Source organism: Camarhynchus parvulus, chromosome 8 (assembly GCF_901933205.1).
Source record: "Camarhynchus parvulus chromosome 8, STF_HiC, whole genome shotgun sequence".
In the NCBI taxonomy this organism is placed as follows: Eukaryota; Metazoa; Chordata; class Aves; order Passeriformes; family Thraupidae; genus Camarhynchus; species Camarhynchus parvulus.
In genome coordinates, this window is record NC_044578.1 from 22,063,054 (window position 1) to 22,069,515 (window position 6,462).

Sequence of the window (6,462 nt, forward strand, 5' to 3'; positions counted from 1 at the left end):
CCCAGCTGCCCCTCACGGCACAGGCAATGTCTGTTTGTGCCCAGCACTCTGTGTGCAGTGCCGTGGATCACAGCTTTGTTCTCAGATGAAATCCTGGTCCTGCTCTAGCGGAAGGGAAAGTGAGGGCACACAGCAGCAGCCCCAGGGGCTGTACTCATACCACGATCCAGTACAAGCTCTGCCCTTCTGGCACCTCACACACCCAGTCTGGGTGTCCACAGCAATGGGTACCACAGCACCAGTCTGGCTCTGAGGCCAAGACAGAGATGAGCTGCCTGTTTGGCAGTGAATCTTCTCTTTCCACCATCCTCACCCCTAGCAATCCTCCTTTGGCTCTTGGCACTTACCCTCCTCGCCTCAGTGAGAATCCAAGCATGCCCAAGCCTGAAAAATCTGCTTGGTCATTGCTACATATTGTTACTGTCAAACAGGTAACCCTCAATACATTTGGTATTGTGTTTGTCTTCCCCACTTCAGCAGAATGTTAATCCCCAGTTCAGGAAGCCTTTGATACTGAGTTTAATTTTACATGTACACTTAACTGAACAAAGTATAAGCTGAAAATCTCAGATGAGTAGGGAGCAGACTGGTGATACCAACATGAATTCACTAAAGGTATAATTTTTATAATAGGTAGGTACTTTTACATCACTCATTAAGCTCAGTAAACTGATTAATTTAAAAATTTCTTCTGCAGCAAAGCTCCTCCTTCTTACCCATCTCATTCATTTATGTGTAGCTGCACTCACCCACTGCTGACCCTGTGGCAAACCTTTCCAGACCCTCTCTCCCTTCTCCTGGCACCAGCAGTCCAAGCAGCTCTATCATCTGCTTCCCAGGAAGCCTCCTCCCTCCCCTGAGCCCCTTGCTCCCCTGTCCAGCTCTGACCTCTCCGATGACAGCCCAGGCTGGATTTCCTGGCCAAATGTCATGGGCTATGAGCATTATGATGAATGGGGGTCCTAGTGGAAAATACTTAGATGACTATCAAGTTAAATAGAATTAAATGGCTGATTGTAGTTCTCAGCTCTTTCACTTTTTGTAATCCTCTTTCTATTATATTTACATTTGTAGTTGTTTGGATGTTTTCTTCTCCTTGCCATCTGTCTACTTAGTTTCTCTTTGAAATTATGCAGTAAAATATATAATCGTTACAATTTGAGCATGAAAATACCGCTGTCATCAGGGAATTCTTTTGTCAGGCTAAATTATGCAGTTTAGCTCAGTGCTGATTGCCTGTTTTAAGTGCATTATTATTTAAATTTGTCACCAAATAACTTACTTAGAACAACAATATTTTCTGGATTCATATTCTCATCCATTTAAAAAAGAAATCCTGTGAGTTTTCTGAAAGATAGACCCCAAATTCAAGCAAATACAAAGTTTGAGAGATATATGTTAAGTATTTCAAGAAAACAGTCACATATATTAAATCTGGATATTTTTCTGAAAAATACACAAGTATCTGTAAAATCTGTACTCTAAGGAAACTTAGGAGTTCTCAGACATGAGGATATGCCACCAATCTGAGAACTTGAATGTATTGTGTTAAGACATATGTTGACATTGGACTTAAATACTGTATAGCTCTGTGGCAATTACAAAACATACAGCAAGTATATGAACACCTCTTAGGTCTTTCTAAAGTCATTAAAATGTAATCACTTTTAGAACCAAAAGAGCTTTTTTTAATCTGTTTGAAACTTAGCTCTGCATTTCCCAATGCCTTTTTTCAAATGTTTCTTCTTCGTGAGCTATTCATATCCCAGAATTTAATTGGGAATAGACTAAATTAACTTATCACTGCCCTAATTCCTTGAAGTTGCCTACAGGAGGAGGCTTGAATTTCTGCATGCATATCATTTGTACACAGTGAAACATAACATCTAAATGTAATTTCCATGCTTTCTCAGTACAGCTTAGCTTTGATGAGATTCTGCAGTCGCAAAAGTCAGAGGCTATGCCATTTTCTCAGGGAAAAGGGGCTTGTGTTGTCATTTGCTTTCACTTAACTGCTGCCTTTTCTGTTCTGATTGCTTCCATGCAAAAATGACAGAGTAGTGTGGCATCAGACTACACTAGTCAGTGTCATCTCTTCTAAGACATTTTATGCAACTCTGTCCAACTAATTTCATTATCTAACATCTTTTGCTTGCACTGTTTTCAATTTTCAGATGACAGCAGTACTAATTAATTGTGTATCTTCTGCTTCTCACTGCTAGGCATGTTTTCTGATTGTTCAATGTTGCTCCAATTTAATTGGCACTTCTTTTCCAATGTTTTGGTAGTTTTAAAGTAAACTACAAAATGAACAGAAATTAGAATAGTTAAGTAATTCATGTAAAGTGTAAAATTATCTTGCAAGTGGAAGATGTGAGTTTACAAAATGCCTGATGCTGACTAACCCGAAGCTTTTATTAAAAATCCCTTTCTTCACTGGCAAGTAAGGCACTGGTAATAGTCAGGAACAGGTGGGTGATTTCATGGAGGAGTGGAAGAGTGACTGAGCTGAAGATAACATTTGTCCTGGTGAGGTTTTGGATATGCAGAACTCAGCTGGACAGTGCCCTCTGTGACCTGCTTAAACTAGATGTGCTTTGAGCAGGTGGTCCCTTCCCACCGTGTATTTCTGTGATTCTGTTAATGTAGAGATTTCCTGTAGCATAGATTTCCTGCACAAACTCCAGCCTATATTAGCTCAGTCCCCAGTTCTGCATAGCTAATGCAGGAAGACTCTGTTTTTAAAATAGCCCCTGATTTTCCCTAGGGTCTTTCATTTTCTTACTCATATTCAGTGGTGCTTCTTGTGTACATCTTCTCCAGTTCTTGCTGAATTTCATCAGGGATGAAACTGGGATTCTGTATTTCACTGGTGTTCCCAGTTCACCAGTGGGAGAGCTTATTTCTAAAAAAACTATGGAGCATTCAAGCCTGAAGTCACTCTGGTCTGACATCCTGGTTTGGGCATTAAAATACATTCTGAAGTATTTATTGATAACTGAGGATGATGGAGTTTCCTAGAACAATGGACCTGACCAAGTCATCCAGATCATCCTCCTGTTTATGGTACTTTATGTACCTCCTCATTGACCAACTGATATATCATTTTATTCTTCAGCTTGTTGCACTTTGGGTAATTATGAGAGGACAAACCAAGACAATGGATAAACCAGTGTGAATAAGGGATGGCTGAAAGGTCTTGTAGACAGGGTTGTATTGTAAGAGGAAGTTGTTTACCTCATTAACAAAACAACTATAGATCTATTTGCATTCTAATTAGTCTCTTTGCAACAAGAACAACTCTGATTGCATTGATTTCCTGCAGAGCTTGCAGAGATAACCACTCACAAAAGAATTGGGCAAGAGGGAACTGGAATCTCCTTTGGTCCATACTTTTCCAGAGGCAACAAATATTTCATGACTGTATTTAACTTCTTAGCCTATAAATGATACTTCTTTTGAGCTTTCTTTTCCTTTTTATTAGGGTGTACAGATATTTGGGGTTTTGAACTCTTGCTGTGCTCCTTTTGTGTCTTTCTCAGCCAGAGTAAAGCACCAGAGCATAATCTGTCGGTTCTGCCGATTTTCAGATTACTAATGTTTTTTATGAAATTGAAGGGCTTTATCTGAAAATTATCTTGCAAGACCTGCCAAGCATATTGCTTTCTTAAATGTAAAACAGTTTTTGAAATTATGACTTCTTTTTTGATTCCCATGGTAGCCACTTTCTTACTGAGTAATGAGGGATTTCTGTGTGCCAACCTAAAATACAAATTTAACCAAAGATTACAGCATTGTCAAGCTGATTTGCTCAGACAGATCTAATTGTGGATGTGATAGAAATAGTGGGAGCAAGGAAAGCTGTTTGGGTTTTCATATGAAGTCTCTCCTGAGTATTTTACCTATAGGCAGGCAAAACAAAGTGGCTGTGCAAGGCAGGACAGGATTCCCCTGCAGTCAATAAAGTGTGTGATTCACTTATTCTTATATTTTATGAATTTTTGTGAAATAATGTTTTTATCATATTGTGTGTGGCTGGGAAGCTGGAATCAGGGAAGCAAGAGGCATCACCAGGGAAGCAATTTCAATCAGATGAATGCTCGGTCAGGCCTTGTCAATGCAGATGAAAATTGGCAATTAGTATTCTGTACCTTACTGCTAATGAACCATCTAATCAGGAAGTTTCTGTCTGTACCAGTAAGCTTCCTGTGAGTGCCAAGGTTATAGAGTGCTTGAGAAAATGAGGCAAATTGTGTTTTTACAAAAGCACTGATGTATTAAGTTCTAAATGGGTTGTACATTTATTTTTCCCTCTGTGCTATTCAGCAGACTAGACTTGTTAACAGTCTTACAAATCCTCTTCTAATTCCCTTTTTAATTTCCTTCAGGGTGAGGTAACTCATACTACAAACCAGAAAGACCTAAACATGAAAGTATTGGAATTAAATTAAAAATCCCATCTGTTTCAGGGGATATAGTTGTATAGTTCAGCCACAGTTTCAAAGCTATTTGGAAAAGATTTACATAGATCTATAGCATGACTCCATCTGATCAATACAAAGTGGTTTTAGAAGGAATTCAGACCCAACAATTCCAGCAGGCAACAGTGTAGAGGAGGAGAAAGAGCAAGACTCAGAAAGGCAGAATTAGTAACCAAATATGCTTGATTTTAACACACACTTTGCATGTAAACATTTTACTTCTGGTAAGCACTGCAGTTGTCTTGGGGACAGGGCAGGATGATGACTACAGTCAAGTGGAGAGGCTGGGAAGGAGGAGATGCTTCTAAAACTGTTGTTTGATTTTTGGTCTTTGCAAATAGAGAAAAGTGACAAGAGAGTTAGTTTCACATGCCAAACACTGGGCTGAGGGACACAAAACTAATTCTTACTCTGGTTTTCTTCACTGTACTTGCAGTGATAAATTATTTTGAGGTAGTTAAGTATGCAATGCAAAACACCATAACACTCAAAAAGTAACTTTTGTAACAGGCAAAATCAGAAGTTTCTTAATTTTTCATGATCTCTAATACCCCTTATATTTGTTCCCTCCTCTGTATTCAGTCATTGTGTATTGAGTGTGACAAGGTTTTGAAATCTGGATCTCCTGGATTTGTAGGTTTTCAGCTAAAGGATGTGACTTCCAGAAAGCACAAAGCAAAATTTCCCTGTAGGCATCTCTGAAGTGTCTTGGTGTGGATCATGGCAAGCACTAAACTCCTCTTGGAAATGTTGGCCTCTGTGTTAAAGTATTAGATAATATTATGAGAACAATAAGCAGCAGTAGGTGCCCCAAAGGGATTTCAAGTTTCTGCTAAGATTGGGTAAGACGGCATTCATCTTAATGCCAATGCCTTTCTCAAAGGCTGTAGTTTTGTACTGAACTAAATCCTGAAAGTTTGTCAGTTTGAATTACATTGTTCACAAGGTAAAATGAAATATTCTGGCTTCCAAACTTGTGCTGATTTTGATTATTTCACACCTACTTCAGCCACTGGTGGTGATGCTGCCCTCAGTGATGATGTATGTGATGTCACCATGTGCCAATGCCAGTGAAAGGAAAACACCCTTGGATGGGGGGGCACAGTTTGACCTCCAAGCATCATGTTGGATGTGAGAGGGGGAAGGAGGAGACATTACTACTGTAGTTGACTTAGATTCTTCCAGTGTCCAGAGGGCCCCTCAAATCACCAGGTGGTTTGTTGCTGAACTGCATCTTAATTTTTGTGTGTGGGCGAGCTGAGATCTTTGCATATGTTGAATTTCATGCAGTGCTTTCCATTTTCTGTATATCAAGTATTTTTCATGGTTTTTCTCCTTTTTTTAAATGGCATTTTAATAGTAAGTTCTTCCAATACACTGAAAGCCTGGGTGAATATGCTTGTGCATGGGCAGGTGCTGAGACCTCTGGTCTTAGCACCCAGATTTGACTTCAGCACCAACATTCACCAAATGCAGTTTTGTGGGACTGAGACTTCCAAGTCTGAGAATTTCTGAGTTTCCAGTGTACAAGAATTTCTAAGCTAGCACTTCCAATTTAATTACCGTTATCAGGGAAACAAGATTTTGCTGTCAAACTTCATCTTCAGTGCGTTGACTATAAGCAAGTTGTTTAAAAAAGATGTGTTCACAGTAGCAAACAAGAAATCCCCACAGCAGCGTGGCCCATATGTGCTGCAGGAGCTCCCCATGCTGGCAGGGTAAGATTTCCTATTAACTCAGAATTGAGGATGTTGCCACTCGTGTGACAGAAGCTCCCCACACCCACAGCACTTCTGGAAGACTTTAAGTCCCCAGCTAAACCTATGGACACTCACATGCTTGAAGAATGGCAAATGGTGAGCTCTTTCAGAAATGTAGCCCTGCGAGTTGCTAAATGGACTGTGGTCTAAAGACACAGCTCATACAGCTCGCTTGTCCAAAATAAGATTAATTGAGTGAATGGAACAGTCTCTGGCAGCAT